This window comes from Canis lupus, chromosome 28, assembly GCF_048164855.1.
Source record: "Canis lupus baileyi chromosome 28, mCanLup2.hap1, whole genome shotgun sequence".
Classification (NCBI taxonomy): domain Eukaryota; kingdom Metazoa; phylum Chordata; class Mammalia; order Carnivora; family Canidae; genus Canis; species Canis lupus.
Window position 1 is genome coordinate 22394225 of NC_132865.1, and position 14561 is coordinate 22408785.

The following is a 14561-nucleotide window of genomic DNA, read 5'->3' on the forward strand; positions in this document are numbered from 1 at the left end:
ACCGGGAGCCCAATGTGGGATTCGATCCCCAGTCTCCCGGATCGCACCCTGGGCCAAAGGCAGGCCCCAAACCGCTGCGCCACCCAGGGATCCCTGGGCAGGTCTATTTTTAACTCTGAGGAACCTCCACACAGTTTTCCAGAGTGGCTGCACCAGTTCACATTCCCACCAACAGTGTAAGAGGGTTCCCTTTTCTCCGCATCCTCTCCAACATTTTTGGTTTCCTGCTTTGTTAATTTTCCCCATTCTCACTGGTGTGAGGCGGTATCTCATTGTGGTTTTGCTTTGTATTTCCCTGATGGCAAGTGATGCAGAGCATTTTCTCATGTGCGTGGTGGCCATGTCTATGCATAAATTGATTATATCTGTATATATGTTGTTTTACTTTATTATTTGTTTTTTTCTTATTATTTGTACTTATACTAAAACCAAATAAACTTTATTGGCACCTGTATCTACTTATATTATGTAAAGTAATATTTTAGGAAGTCACTATGCTAAAACCTGTGAAGGATATTAGGAAATCTGAAATCTGATCCCTGTCTTCAAGGAACTTGCAGTCTAGTTAAGGAGACATCAGTAAATGCATACAGTAACACTTTTACAATTGAAGTATAACATACATAGGTACACATGTGTGTATCTTGGATGAGCTGTATGCAAAATGTACAAAATGTACAAAAGCCACCCAGGCTGCCCTCAAGATTATTTTTATATATGATTCACCCATGTAATTTCATGGAACTATAGTTTGTTCCTTTTCATTTCAATATAGTATTCCACTGAACAAAAATACTATTATTCATTTTCTTGTTGAGGAACTCTACTGGATATTTACTTAGAAGTGGAATTACTGGGCAGCCCGGGTGGCTGAGTGGTTTAGCGCTGCCTTCAGCCCAGGGTGTGATCCTGGAGACCTGGGATTGAGTCCCATGTTGGGGTCCCTGCATGGAGCCTGCTTCTCCTTCTGCCTGTGTTTCTGCCTCTCTCTCTCTTTCTCTCTGTGTCTCTCATGAATAAATAAATAAAATCTTAAAAAAAAAAAAAGAAGTAGAATTACTGGATCGTAAAGAAGACATGCTCAGCTTTTTTTTTTTTTTTAATTTAGGCTTTTATTTATTTATTTGAGAGAGAGAAAGAGCAGTGGGGAGGGGCAGAGGAAGAAGGAGAGAGAAGTAGACTTCCTACTGAGCAAGAAGCTTGATCCACCCAGGTGCCCTACTTTGTTGATTCTTTTTGATTTTCTACATAAATGTTCAAGCTATTTGCAAATAATGACAGTTTTATTTCTTCTTTTTATTTTTCCTTTATTGCTTCCTTAGCAATGTTATACCATTTTCTTTCTTTATCACATTGTCTAGAACTTCCAGTAAAATACTGAATATAGTAATAGTGGACATTCTATCCCCAATTCTCTCTCAGTCTGAGGGAGAAGCTGTAAATGTTTCACCATTGAGTTATTGGCTTTTTGTATGCATTCTTCATTATATTGGGGACATTCTCTTGTTCCATTTTTTAGATGGCAATGGCATTTTGTTCAGATATGATTTACAGACAGCTAAATGAACAAATTCTAACCATACAACTCAATAATTTTGACAAACCATTGTTAAAATGGAACCACCACCCAGATCAATATTCTCATAGGTAAATACTTAGGAGACAACTGTTGGGTCATATGGTAAGTGTATACTTAACTTTAAAAGGAAGTGCCACACTGTTTTCCATAGTGATTGTATAGTCCTGCAAGCAATGCAATGGAGTTTCAATTGTTCCACATTTTTGCCAATACTAGAAATTGTTGGCCTCTATAATTTTAGCCATTCTAGGGGGTGTGTAAGTGGTATCTCTTGTTTTAACTTGAATTAGTTCTCTGATGACTAAGTATTTTGAGCAGCTTTTCATATGTTTATCAACCATTCACATACTTTTTTTTTTTTAAGATTTTATTTATTTATTCATGAGAGAGAAAGAGAGAGAGAGGCAGAGACACAGGCAGAGGGAGAAGCAGGCTCCATGCGGGGAGCCCGACGTGGGACTGGATCCCGAGTCTCCAGGATCAGGCCCTGTGCCAAAGGCGGTGCTAAACCGCTGAGCCACCAGGGCTGCCCCATTCACATGTTTTTGTAAAGTGCCTTTTTAAGTCTTTGGTCCATTTTGTTATTCGTTTTTTAAATTCTTATTATTAATTTGGAGGTGTTCTTTACTTATTTTGGATACAGTTCCTTTGCCTGATAGGTGTATCGCAAATATGTTCTAATCTGTGAACTGCTTTTTCTCTTCCTAGTGGCATTTTTGATAAGAAGTTTATAATTTTAATGAAATCCAAATTATCATTTATGTTTCTTTTCTAGTTAGTGTCTTTCATGTTCTGTTGAAAAATTTTTGCCTACCCTAAAGTTGTAAAATATTTATTATCCAATATTCTTTGGAGGAGGTTTATAGTTTTAGCTTTAACATTTAAGTCTAGGATCTATCTTAAATGTATGTTGTGAGGTAGGAGTCAATATTCATTTTCTCTATACTGATATCTAGTTGTTCACACACTGTTTATTTATTTTTTTTCCACACACTATTTATTGACAAGACTTTCTTCTCTCCATTGAATTTCTCTAACAACTTTGTAAAAAAAATCAATTGTAAATTTGGGCATCCGTTTCTGAACTCACCATTCTGTTCCATTGATCTCTTGCCTCTTCTTACACCAATAGCACACTGTCTTAATTATTGTAGCTTTATAGTGAGTTTTGAAATCAGTAGTGTAAGTTATCCAAACTTACTAAGGTTGTCTTGGCTTTTCTTGATTGTATGTATGTAATATGTATTTACATATACATTTTATTTTTTTTATTTTTTATTTTATTTTTTATTTTTATTTTTTTGGCTGGGGTTGTACCATTTTTTTTTATTTTTATTTTTTTTTATTTATGATAGTCACACAGAGAGAGAGAGAGTGGCAGAGGCACAGGCAGAGGGAGAAGCAGGCTCCATGCACCGGGAGCCTGACGTGGGATTCGATTCCAGGTCTCCAGGATCGCGCCCTGGGCCAAAGGCAGGCGCCAAACCTCTGCGCCACCCAGGGATCCCTACATATACATTTTAAAATTAGCATTTCAGTTTTCACTAAAGAGACATGATGGGATTTTGATTGGGATTGTAATAAATTTATAGATCAATTTGGGAAGAGCTGACATCCTAACAAAACTGTCTATCCATTTCTCCTTTTAATTAGGCCTTTGTGAATTTCTGTCAGCATGTTTTTTATTTCAATGTAGAGATCTTGTACATCTTTTGTTAAATATATTCCTAGGCATTTGATATTTTTTATGCTTTTATAAATGTCTTTAAAAATTTCATTTTCCAACCTTTTCTTGGTAGAATGTAGAAATACAATTAATCTTGGTATGTGACCTTATAATCTATGATCTTGCATCCATTTTAGTAGTTTATAGTTTCTTTTGAACTTCATGTGTCATTATTTACATCATTAGTAAACACAGATGGTTTTACTTCCTTCCTTTTTATTTTCTTACCTTATTGCATTGGATAGAATTTGCAGAGAGGCTAAATAACTTTCTTCTTAAGCTCACATAGTTCATAAGAGCCAAGATTGAAACTCAGTCAGTCTGATTCCAGAACACCCTAGAATTAGTGAAGGTGAATTAAGTGTTTTGTTGCTGTTATTGCTTCAGAAGATCTGGCTAGAAAAAAATAGGGTCATACTGAAGAATATAAGGTAAAGAATTTTAGTTATATTCTGTAGGCAAAGAAGGATTAAGTATTTTCAAGTGGAAGGTAATAGAATAAAAGTGGGAATATTAACCTTGTAACAATTTCCAGTATGATTTGAAGGGAGCGCCTCATTCATTTGTTCATTTATATCATGGTCATTTCTTGAGCCTGTATTATGTTTTAAGAATTGTTATAAGTACTGAGGAAATAAAAGTGAAGACAATATGTGGTCTAAGGTAGTAGAGATATTCAGTGATAGAGAACAAAATCTTAGCACAATCTGTTAGCCATGTTGCAAAGTCAGCTCTATGATCTTACATAAATTAAGTTTTCTGAATCTCAATTTTCTCACATGTAAAACAGGAATAATACATATAATGCCTACTTTGACTAAAAATAGGGGCAGCTGGGTGGCTCAGTCAGTTAAGTATCTGGCTTTGGCTCAGGTCATGATCCTAGGTCCAGGGAGCCTCCTTCTCCCTCTTCCCCTCCCCCTCCTCATGCTCTCTCTCATTCACTCTTTCTCTCAAATAAATAAAATCTTTTAAAAAAGAAATAAAAATATATGTAATATGCTTGACCTATATTAGACCTATTTATTTATTTAAAAGATTATTTATCCATTTGACAGAGAGAGAGAGAGAGAGAGAGAGATAGCGCACACACAAGCAGGGGAAGTGGCAGGCAGAGGGAGAGGGAGAAGCAGGCTCCCTGCTCAGCAGGACTCAAACCATAGGACCCCGGGGGTCATGACTGAGCCAAAGGCAGGCACCCATAGACCCATTTATAGTAGCTATAATATTTAAGGGATTTGGAAAGGACATAAGAATGAAACAGTTGGACAAACAGTTTTTTTGTTCAACAATTAAATTGTCAAAACAAATGTTTTAACTGATTCTCCCCTCCAATAATTACATTTTTAATAAAATGAACTATAAGTTTTTGCTTTTGCAACTTGAAAGGAGAGCGCACCAAAATCTGTGCTATGCATACATTTAGTCAACATAATATATCTTTCTGACTCTATAAAGAGCTCAATAGTTAAAGTACATTCACTTATATCACTTTGCGTCTTGCAACAAGTGTAGTTGAAGAAACAGATATTTAGTGACTTGTCTAAGGTCACATAGTAAGTAGCAAAGTGCAATTCATGTTTATTTGCCTATCTTCTGTAGGTTTTTTTTTGTTTTTTTTTTACCATACCATGTTACCTCTCATTGTATCATGATGCATGCTAGTGGTATTAATAATACAAAAATGGTATTGAACTTTCCATTTTTATATAGTTTAAGTATGAAGACAGTGAGTAGCTTGAAATTGAATGGGGGAGAAAGGCATTCTATTCTGAATACACATTTCTTGCTCTATAATATTCGCATTGTTCTCATTTGTCTTAGGTAAATTGTTAAATATGTAAATTATTTTCTTTGCTATTTTATATTGCATTTATAATTTGTCTTTTTGTTTGTCTACTTGCCTCATCCATCCAGTCTATTTCTGCTTCTACTAAATTTCAATAATTTCCTTCCCCTTTATGATTTGTACTCACATTTTTTTTTTCTTCTTGGGTTGTCCTTTGTTGGTAATATACCTAGTTCCTGTATCTTTGCTTCCCCCCCCCTTTGCATCATTAAGTCAACTTATTTACTGCCTTTTCTTCTTTTCCATTTTATATTATCACAGTGATAATTCATTAATGGCTAGCTTTTGTAGCAATTAAAGTCTTACAGAAATCTAAGTTCTATAAAAATACTGAAAACATTTTTTATAAACATACTTTATTTTTTATTTTTATATTTTTTAAAGATTTTCTTTCTTTATTCATGAGAGGCACAGAGAGAGAGGCAGAGACATAGGCAGAGGGAGAAGCATCCCTCCCCCACAGGGAGCCTCATGCGGACTCTGTCCCAGGACCATCGAGATCATGACCTGAGCCAAACGCAAATGCTCAACCACTGAGCCACCCAGGTGCCCCTATAACCATATTTTAAAAGCAAAGTATTGGAGGGTGAGGTGGGGATGGGGACATGGAGATTAGATATTATTGTTTATGTCTTACAGATTCAGTTAAACAAAAAAACATTATGTGAGACCTTGTTAGGAGCAGAGTGAAAACTAGAACAAGACATGGTTGAGAGCCTTCAGCAGCTTACAAACTAGTGAAAGAGAAAGATTAATATATAAACAACTCCAGTACAACACAATATTATTAGAACGACAGCATGAAGTGCTGAAAAAGACCAGAGACTATACTGGAGAGCGGAAGTTACAGGATTCCTCAAGGTTCCAGGCAATTGAGTAGCAGCTGAACATAGAACTGACTATGCCACGCTGTCAGATTTGTTTGTTTTATTTTAGCAGAGACAGTTGTGTATCTTAAGCATGTAGAAAGTTTTATTGAGAAATATGGAAATGCAATGGGGAGTCATTTATTTGCACAGATATCATGGGTGGTTTTTGACGGTGTGAAACATACTGTTGCAGAGGACTGATGGACTCAGGACTTCTGCCAAAAAAAGAAAGCAAGAAAGAGAATCTTTGATCACAACTCAGTGTTGGGGTGAGGACAGGAAAGAAAATCTGAGCCCAGCAATGTGACAGACCTCAGGTGACTACTTCCTCATTGCAGGAATACTATGGACTAGTATTTGGTGGGAGAGGACAAGTCCGTTAAAAACTCTCCATTTCCTGTTTCTTTTCTCAGTTTTTTGGGGAGCCGTGGGTTTTCAGGGAACACAATTGTGTTATGCCAGGTAATTAAAATAATCTTTGTAACTTACTAAGTATTAATACACCGTCAATGCAAACATGTTTTTTTTTCAAACATGTTAAAATATTGTAGTTAAGTGGACAAAATAAAAGTGGAAGTACCCCATTACACACCCATTTATTATACTCCTCAGTGCTAACAATTTGTTGTAATACCCTTCCATCTTCCCTCTATAGTCTCTCTCACACGCGCGCGCGCACACACACACACACAATTTTCTTTCCCAAAATAAAATTGGTGGTATTCCCGCAAATTTGAGGTTGAAGATATTTAAAAGCGTGGAGTTCGGAGCCGGCCAGGGCTGGGCTCAGATCCTCTGCGGCCTCCTGGCTGTACGACCTTAGACAAATTCCTTCATTTCTTTTTAAGTTTAAATTTCTTTGTTAAGGGCAGAAATGGTAATTACCTTGTAAAGCTGGAGGATCAAAATCAATAGCGTCTATAAATTACTCAGTACAGTGCCAGGCACATAGTAAGTGTTCAATAAACGCTATTACTATCTATATGGCAAGTGACCTTTCTCCTAAGACTAAAAGTAAGGAAATGCTATGCAAATGTTCAACCCCCCCCCCCCCAACACTAATTATATCTAAGTTGGGAAGAGCTTGCTTTCCCAGAGCATAAAACAGATCCAAGTAATACTTCAATTGAGAATTCTCCGTGGATTTTTGGTGCAACTCCCATGCACCGCCCTTCTCCCCCGCCCCCCCCCCCTTCTGACGTCTAGGAAGTGGACTTTCCAACAGAGAACTTTTGGGATTCCCGTCGGGACGAGGATGCTCCACCAGGTTAGGGTTTACGCCGTGTGGGCGATTGCGGGGTGGCAGCCCTTTGCGCGGGCCTCCTCCTGGAGCGCGGGCTGCAACCGGGGACGCCAGTCGTCGGGGAGCGGAGGGGGCCCTGGGGGCCGGGGGCGGGCGCGGGGCGTGCGGGGCGCGCGGGGCGCAGGCTGCAGGCGGAGGGGCCCGGCCGGGGCGCCCCAGGCCCGCGGCGTCGCCCCCGCCGTGGGCAGGCAGCCCCGGAGCCCACCGCCGCGGCCCCGCAGCCCCGGCCCGTCCCGCCGTCCCGCCGTCGCGCCGCTTTCCTTCTTGGCACTGCCCTCTGCCCTCCGTGGAGCCTCCGTTTACTCCCCCGTCCCTCGCAGCCCCCCGCGGGTCGCCCTCCGCTGGCCACGGTCCCCCATTTTGTCCCCTCTCCGTGGTCCCCCGTCGCCCCGCGCCCCCCCGGCTCGCCCTGCCCGCGGACCCGCCGACGGCGATGCTGCGGACCCCGCGGCCGGGGTCGGCTCCGCGGGGAGGCCTCCGTGCACCTCCGCCCGCCCCCCGGGGGCGCGGGAGGCAAGTTTCCGCCCCGTCCTTTCCCCAGTGACAGGACTTGGCGGCGGCCGCGGCCGGGGAGGCGGAGGGAGGGACGGCCTGGCTCCCGAGCCCCCTCCCCTGCTCGCGAGCTCGCGCGGTCTGTGTCTCTCCGCAAGTGCGGAGACGCGGAGGAGGAGGAGGAGGAGGAGGAGGAGGAGGAGGAGGAGGAGGAGGAGGAGGGAGTTGGGGGAGGATCTCCATTGAAATAAACAACCAGGCAGCAGTTATTAACACGGGAACATGGCGGCCGCAGCCTCAGCCACAGCTTCGGCGGCGAAGGTCAGCGCCGACGGCAGCCGGCACCTGACGGCGTGACCGACCCGAGCCGGTAACCGCGCCTTCCCCGGGGGCCGCGAGGGCGGGCGGCGGGCGGCGGGCGGCGGGCGGCGGGCGGGGGGCGCCGCGTCCCCACCCCCGGCCGCGGCTGCCCCTGGCGCGCCGAGCCCCGCGGAGCCGAGCGCCGCGGCCGGGGCCGTTTTTGTGTTGCGGGCACCGCCGCGGGCGCGCGGAGGACGGGACTCGCATCCCGGAGGCGCCGCGGGGCCGGGGCGCTGGGGCCGGGGGGCGGGGGGTGGGGCGGGCGGGAAGCGGCGGGGAGCCGCGGAGTCCCCGGGAGAGAAAGGAGGCGCTCCAGCGCTTGGCGAGTCCCGGAGCGCGAGGCGGGCGGAGGCTGCAGCCCGCGGCGCCGGCGAGAGGTGAGAGCCGAGCCGAGGCGCGGCGGGGAGGCCCCCGCCCGGGAGCGCGGCGCGGGGTCGGCGGGGAGCGAGGCTCCGGCGCCCTCGCGGCGGGGAGGGAGCGGCCGAGACGGGGAGGTGGATCCCGGGAAGGTGCCTTCTTTCATGGAAGCGCGGAGCGGCTGCGGCGCAGGGTGGGAGTCGGGCGCGGGGAGGCAGGACCCGGGAAGTGCTCGGGGGTGTGTGAAGGTGAAGCGCGGGGCCGGGGCCGGGGCCGGGGCCGGGGCAGGGGCTGGGGCCGGGGCCGGCCGGCGGGCCCGTGTCAGCGCCGCGGGCGGGGGGCGGGGGACGGGGGGCGAGGGGCGCCGCGGCCGGGCGGGCGGCCGGGGAAGAGCTGCGGCGGGCGGGGCGGGCGGCGCGCTCGGGCCGAGCAGGCCGGCGGCGGTGGGGGTGGGGGCGGGGAGCCGGGGAGCCGGGGAGCCGGGGAGCCGGGGAGCCGGGGGCCGGGCCGCGGCGGCGGCGCCGAGCTGGGCTCGCCCCTGACTTAACTTTCTGGGTGCGGGCATGAGTGCTGGAGGCGCGCTGGGGCCGGGGCTGGGGGCGGGAGGCGGGCCGGGAGGTTCCGGGTTGGCTCGCCAGCGCCCCCTTTTCTCTCCCCCGTCTCCCCGCCCCTGAAGGGACAGGCCCCTCAGGGCCCCAGGCGGGAAGCGGGAGGGGCCCTCCCGGCCGACTCGCGACGGTCACGCCCCGGGCCCGGGGACACTTCTCCCTCGGCCTCCGGGGGCTGCCGCGAGAGAGGGAGAGGGAGAGGGGGAGAGGGAGAGGGAGAGAGGGGGCCGGGGTCGGCGCGCCGCGCTGGAGCTCCCCGTCCCCCGCCCCTCGCCCCTCCGGGGAGTCCCGGAGGCGCCTCTTCCGAGCTCGGGGGTGGGTCGGTCCCTGGTTCGATGGTTCCTCCCTCTTCCCCCTCCCTCGAGTGGTTTCCGGGGCCTGCGGGACCGAGGGGCGGGAACCGGGGACCCGGCCCCCTTGCCCCGGCCCAGAGCTGGACCGGGCCTAACGCCCTGCGGGTCTGTCACCGGCGGGGGAAACTTTCCCAAACCGGGGACCGAGCCTGAACACCTCCTCCGCCACCTCGTCCTCTAATCCCACTCCCACTCCACCTCCTCCAACGCCTTCCCCTCCCTCCGACCCGAATCTCGCTGCGTGTGACTGATGGGGCAGTGAGCCAATCGGAGGCGGGGAGCTGACCTGCCGGGCGTCGGTAAGCCAATCGTGGGGAGCGGAGGAAGGAAGGGGGCGGGGTCGCCTCCCGACCAGTTAGAGCGGAGTTGCACGCGGGGCGGGGGAGCCATGGAGACGCCGAGCCAGCCGCTCTCGTCCATCCCTAGTCCCCGGTTCCTCGGTCCGTGCGGTCTTGTCACTTAGCGGGGCTCCGGCCCGGGAGGCTCGTACTCTACGCGAGATGCTGTATTTCTCTTGTTACCGCAAGAGACGTCGTCTTAGACCAGGCGAAGTGTAAAGCCACTTGGTATGCGGCAGTAAGTCTCCGAGGCCCGCTTCTAAAATGGCATGTGTGCCGTAGGGATGGAGCCCTGGACCTCACGGCCGGCTACGGGTGACGGTCCTGGAGTTACCAGTTCACCTCCGCCTCGGTTTCCCTCAGCTCCTCCAGCGTGGGGCCGGGGGATTTGAAAGGGCTCTCCGAAAATGAAGGCATCGGGATAGTCTTCGGCCAGTTGATTATTGGGAATGTAAAGCATCATTGTTTGTAATGGCTTCGCTGGTTCCTCGTTTAATTAGACCGCCAGTACCCAAAGTGCACTTGGAACTTCGGCATTTGGGATGACATTAAAAAAAAAAAAAAAAGTTGTTTATGGTATGCGTGTCTTTTTTTTTTTTTTTCTTTCTTTCTTGAGTAAACAAAATGAAGTTAGGAACCAAAGCATCACTGTTTGGAACATAAAGCGTTGGTATTTAAGAAGCAAAGCTAGTCAAAGAATATTTGTCGACAGGGAGAAAAAAAAAAAAGTCTAAGTGTAGTTTGCTCGATGACTCCCACACAAAAGATTCTTAAAAAATAAATTAGTTTTCTTAAACACTGCTGAATTGAACAGTGTGTGGGCACTTGTCTGGTTTATGCAAGGTTAGGAGACCTCTTTGGTTGCCTTATGTCGGTCGTTGGGTTCCGTCCAGTGACTTTCTCAACTCCCTGACTTTTAAGAATAGGGAGGCTAGGTCTTTGGTTCTCAATAAAGAGCACAGGTTGCTCCGCAGGAATAAGCTGTCTTTTAAAAAGGCAGCAGCTGCTACAGTGCTTTTTTATGTGTATGTGTGCTCCTGTTCTTTGTTGGTGAGGTTTAGTGCATGCTGACAGCAGCAAGGCCCCTTTTCCCAACTGGAATTTGTAAAAATCTTTGGGAGTTCAGAGAATGAAACTGAGAATGAATTCATTCATTTTGTGTTAAGTAGCCCATGAATTTAATCTTGGGAAGCGATTTTTTTTTTTTTTTTTTTTTGGAGGTATCTTAGGTGCGTGGTATTTATCTATACTGCTTTCTCAAGCTTTTATTAAAATTTGGTTACCATAAAAAAGAATTGAGGAACTCTGGTTTTAGGAAATAGGATTTACCACACTGTACACGTGTTCTGCTGTAGTATACCGTCCTCAAATTTATAGTGTGAATTCTTAATTCAGTATAATTTTTAGTGTTTATGTAGACAGAAATTAATTGCATTTTGCTGAAGTCCTTTGGGTGTTATTTTAGTGATAAAATAGTAAAAACTGTGGGGATAAAACATTTAGCTGCCAAGAGTGGCAAATATTGTAAATTAAACATGCAAAATTTGACAACATTGAAACCCCCCCCATGATTAGTTAATTGAGTTAGTGATGGCCACTCCGACGTGTTCCCGTCTCTCTTTTGTATGCGTAAGAGCAGCACATTATTTTACTTCATTCCCTACAACAATCCTTGAAAATGTTCTCAGATTCTTGGTGGCAGAGTCTAAGTAGCAAGTCCTCCAAAGCCGGGCTAGGAAGGGAAAAAAAAAAAAAAAAAAAAAACTCCTAAGCATATGGAGACATCTAGAAAAAGATGTGCATCGTCAGCTGTGATTCCATTGTGTGCTCTCAGACTAGATCTGAGCCTTCTTCCTCCTGGGGATTTCAGTCTTAACAGAGGAGTTCTTTGACTTTTAGATGTCAGGATACCGAAACAGAGGGGAGGAGAAAAGCTTTCCAGTTATGAATTTAATATTTTTTAGATAGTTTGGCTCAGATTTTAACCTTTTACTAGTTAAATATAATTTATATGACTTTCATTCACTGTTAGAGGAGCATTCACTGGAAATGTAAAACATTAAGGATTGGAGGGGGACTTGGGCTGTGTTATGAGTGCATAAAGGGGTAATGCTCCTTGGCTGGCTTTATCTATAGCTATAGCTTATTAAAGCTTTCTAAGCCTCACAATCGAGGACCTATGAGCAGTGCTTTCATTACACACCCTATATTTAAGAATTCAGTACCTTAGCTGTTTCAAATCACATCAGGTTGAAATGTGACCCATAAGTTGACAGCTTGAATTTCTTAGAAAAAAAATGTGTAGTATTGGGTTTAAAAGCGATTCTTTTAAGCAATCTTAGGATGTTAGGTAGCAAAAAAAAAAAAGTCCCTTTAAACAATTTTTCTAGAAGGTCAATTTTCTGAAATGCACAGTGTGTTCTAGATATTTTGACCAATATTGTATCATGGTTGAAATTATGTTTAAAAGCATAATTCATGCTTAGTTATTTTTATGGCAAAACTGCTACTTAAATTACTGGCTTTTCAATATTCTGTATTTACAGTGTTTGGTGATTTATGTTATATGCTCTGTCAATTTTAAATTAAGAGAATAGGAGGGAGAAAGAAAATAAGTTACTGCTTTAAGGTATTAGTCTCTTATTGTAGTAAATCTTAAAATCAGTGGAAATTAGTATCTTTCCCTTAATGAAATAATCACTATTTACATACCAATGATGAGAGCCATTCAAAGGAAAACAGAACAAAACACTCAGTATCTTATACTCTTAAACCTGAAGCTCATTTTACCTCTGACTTGCTTTCTAAACAAAAAATATTCTTAGCGTTTATGTGTTTACTTTTTTGTTTTAAAGGGTCATAGAAGGGTTTATAAATTGCAAACTGTAGAATGTTATGTTACTCTCTAAAGTCTATTAAAAGTAATGTCTGGAAAAGTTATAAAATACAGTTTTAGGTCATAGACCCTCAATTCAGACAGCATAAAGAAACTCGTATTTTATGGATTCTAGGTACTAGTTTCTAAATAGAGGTGAGATTGTGACTTCGGTGAATATTTTAGAAGCTGGTTTAGTTTTCCTAGCTGTTGTAAAACTGAGGCAAAACTGGTTATGAAAAGGACTGAAAATCTTGGAGGTAAACTTGTGTTTGAAGGTAACTAAAATGAAAGGACTAGATGGTTTGTAGGTAGATCACAATGCTCGTGGCTTTTAGGGGAAAGATTTTATGTCTATCCTATGAAATGTTCATCAGTAACCACATTTCTGGCTTCTAGTGGCTATGATGACATAATGCAATTGTGGAAAAATTGATTCAAGGACAATTTTCAGTTGGTTCCTTAGTTGGAAATTTCTAGAGGAGAATTAAGCAGGGAATCTATGGGGATGTTTTACTTAGCTGCTTTTGAGGCTTTCAGATGTAGAATCTTAATTTTAAGTAAGAAATGGAGGAGAACTGCTCCTAGGTGGAAGTTATTGGCAACTAGGTAAAGGTTCTGAAAGAAAAAACAATTTTTAAATATCAATTGATAGATACATGGAGAATTGAAGTTAGCAGGTCAAATCTGGTAGAATTTATGCCTTATAGGCAGCAAATTATGAACTGTTAAGAGTTCCTGTTGGTAACTTAAATCCCACATTAGGCTTTTTAGGTTTTTGTCTTTGCATTCTTGCCTCATTTAACCTTTCATTCATTTGTTCTTTATTTATTTGATGAGTATTTGAGTATCCCAGCTTTGGCAGTTTACTTTGATAGTGTAAACTGTCCATTACAAATCCTGTGATTTAAGGGGGGAACACAGAGTGGGTGATTTTGGTGGAGGAGGAGGTAGAAAGGCACATGTTACCCTAATTTTCAACTGGCTTGGATACTGAAGATCTAGTTTTCTGGTGTGTGTCATGTTAATTAAACATTGTCAGAAAATTTTACTTTGATTTGAGTTTGAGTCTCTCCCCCACCCTGAAAATAGGGTTATATTTTTAATAAGTTGTTAAATGTCCCCTTAACCGATTAGCTTACAATCAAATAATTCTCCTTTAATGGAGATATGAATATTTATAATTTGTGTTTTATTTTCTCTGGAATCATGTTGTGTGTGGTCCGCGTGGCAATCTTTAGTTGGTCGAAGGTATTGGGGCAACAAGTCAGGGACCTCCCGTTCCGCGGAGAGTGTGCCTTGTTGCTGCTCTAAGGCTACGTATTCTGGGTTTTCACACCCTAAGTTTCTAAAGGATGAAAAACCCCCTTGTGCAGCCTTTCACAGGTGTTCTATGATTATTAGTTTTTCTAGATTTAACTCAATTCTTGTTCTTGACTAAAACGTCTGTATTGGGAGAGTAACAACAGTGCAACATAAATGAAAATAGCAGCTCTCCCTGAGTGCCAGCAACCTGTTAGGGGCTTTTTGAAGTGTGTTTCATTCTTTCTTTTTTTTTTGCCACAGCACTGTAAAATAGAGATACCTCATTTTTCAGAAGGTGAAGCTTAAAGGCGATTAAGTCCTTTTGCCTGTGAGCAAAACTTTGGGAGGGAAAATTATCCTGACCAGTGAGTGTGGGGAAACACATCGTAAGTATCAGAGGGAATGGTGAGTCTGAGAACATCTTCGTTTTAGGAATCTGATAAAGAACATGTTTGCAGGCCTTTGATAAGGCTCTCAGTGTAGATGTTTAGTCCCTGAGAGGGATGAATAGTCCTGCAAATCATGCCAGCAGGTGTCTAGGAAAGCC

General features: G+C 44.6%; 1 protein-coding gene across 7 annotated transcripts in view; it reads left to right on the forward strand.

Annotated features, from left to right (window-relative positions):
• Positions 1-7219: 7219 nt before the first annotated feature.
• The window catches only part of NCOA2 (nuclear receptor coactivator 2), a 295906-nt gene continuing 288564 nt past the window's right edge, over positions 7220-14561 (forward strand). For 3 of the 7 annotated variants that reach the window (XM_072804304.1, XM_072804314.1, XM_072804315.1), the window contains exon 1: positions 7874-8188. The gene's annotated coding sequence lies outside the window, so the exon portion shown is untranslated. Of the gene's footprint in view, positions 7291-7873; positions 8189-8457; positions 8556-14561 lie in introns of those variants that run through there. The other 4 variants (XM_072804312.1, XM_072804306.1, XM_072804308.1 and 1 more) reach the window with 3 other exon arrangements.